Here is a 2091-nt window from a genome sequence, read left to right as displayed (position 1 = left end):
GGGGAAACTGGAGGAGCAAGAGGCTGGGCTTCGTGAGAAGATATAGGGCAGAGGACAGGGCTTCAGGGGAAAAGGGGAATAGGGTCTGAACCAACGCTGTCTGCAGTAATCAGGACCGTGGGGGTGATCCTGAGTGCAGGAGAAGGCTGGGGCTGGAGGGTAAGAGATGTTGTGTTTTGGAGAAGACTAAAGAAATGCAACCCCACAAAGGGGGCTCTTGTTTTAAGTATCTGAGGTTGACAGTAAGTGATTGCAAGGACCGTAGAGGGATGGGTAGTGTTCCTGCAGGGCCACCTCAGACCCCAAGAGGGCATTCTGGGGTGATTCCTTCTGCAGGGACTTGGCTAAAGTGGGCTGTGCTCTTCGAAGTCATTACTGATGGGCAGATGTCATCCCAGCCCCTAGGCTGCTCTAAACTCTGCTGAGGGAGGGAGAAAACAGGCCAGTGAATCAAACCCTTGTAACTGGCATATGGCCATGCCCACTCTATGCAGTGAAGGGGGGAGGTCTGCTGGTGCAGCAGAGAATGCAACCAGGCCTGTCACCGCTCATGTGTCTGGAAGGCTGGTCCTGTGTCTGGGCACGGCTCTGCAACTCCAGACAGCTGCGTTTGACTCCCAGGCCATGCGTGACTGTGGACAAGCCATTGGATATCTCTGCACAGGTGGATAATAGCCTTGCCCTGCCTCCCAGCGGTGGTGGGAGGATAAATACATTCAATGAACTTAGATACTCTGAGACCCTAAGATCAGGGCGGTGTCAGGGTTCCACAGAGCAAGACCTCTGACATTTGTCTATAAAAGGCCTCTTACCACAGCCTCCTGTGAGAGCTGGCTTCTGGGAAGCCCCATGACTCCAGCCCCTTAGTGTCTGTGGCAGATGTGGGGGTGACAGTGAAGGTTAAGTAGTGGATTTCTGAGGGTAATGTTGGGGTGTAACAGGGAGGTTCAGCACAGTCACAGAACCAATGGTTGTAAGCCTTTGAGGCTAAATGGGTCCCACTACCAAACTATGGATCAATGGCCTCGGGAGCCTCCTCTTTGATTGTCTGGTTGAGAGAAAGCAGTCTGAGGCAAAGGTCAGCTTCACACCTAGGACCTGTAACACAGATGCGGCTGAGCACTATGGTGGCTGCGCCTAAGCTCACACAGGTTTCAGCAAAGGCTGCTTCCAACCGAAAAGGCAAGACAGATGGGATGATGCTCTAAGAGCCACAGGGAAACTAGGCTGGGTCCCAAGAGCTTCTTGTCTTCCCAAAAGAATGTAAGTTGGGCCAGTTCTGTTTGCTACTAAAGCTCCTCATTTCAAGGAGGCTGGGGGTGACTATGTAGCTCTGGTCACAAGTAAGAGTCTCAAGTGTCGATTCAGTGCTGCTGGGTGATAAGCTTTTATCGTTGATGGGATGTTGTTCCCAGCTCAAACAGTGGGACAATTAAAAACATCAGAATCCAAGAACAGCCAGAGTGGGTCAGACAAATGTTCCATTTAACCCAGTATCCTGTCTTCCAATAGTGGCCAATGCCAGGTGCCCCAGAGGGAATGAACAGAACAGGGAATCATCAATGATCCTTCTCCTGTCGTCCACTGCCATCTTCTGGGAAACGTAAGCGAGAAATACCATCCCTGCCCATCCTGGCTAATAGGCATTGAAGGGCCTTTCCTCCACTAATTTATCAAGTTCTTCTTTGATCCCTGTTATAATCCTGGCCTTCACTAAATCCTCTGGCAAGGAGTTCCATAGGGTGGCTGTGCGTTGTGTGAAGAGATACTTCCTTTTGTTGTTTTAAACCTGCTGCCTATTAGTTTCATTTGGTGACCGTAGCTCTTGTGTTATGAGAAGGAGTAAATAACACTTCCCTATGTACTTTATGCACACCTGTCATGATTAAATTGTGAGACTCCTCTCATGACAGAAAATCATCTGGTTTACAGGGTAAAGAGAACATATATCCTAGTTTCACTGTGACAGTCTTAAGTCTTCTAGGCCAGCATATATTCTTGTTGTGTGATAGTTGCTATTCTGAATGCTTACATTCTCCAGTTGCATCCAAAATAGAAATTCACTCAAGACAATAAATGATAGTTTTATAG

The sequence above is a fragment of the Caretta caretta genome, chromosome 1, assembly GCF_965140235.1.
Source record: "Caretta caretta isolate rCarCar2 chromosome 1, rCarCar1.hap1, whole genome shotgun sequence".
Classification (NCBI taxonomy): Eukaryota; Metazoa; Chordata; order Testudines; family Cheloniidae; genus Caretta; species Caretta caretta.
The sequence above is the reverse complement of the archived record's forward strand: the minus strand, read 5'-3'. Positions refer to the sequence as shown.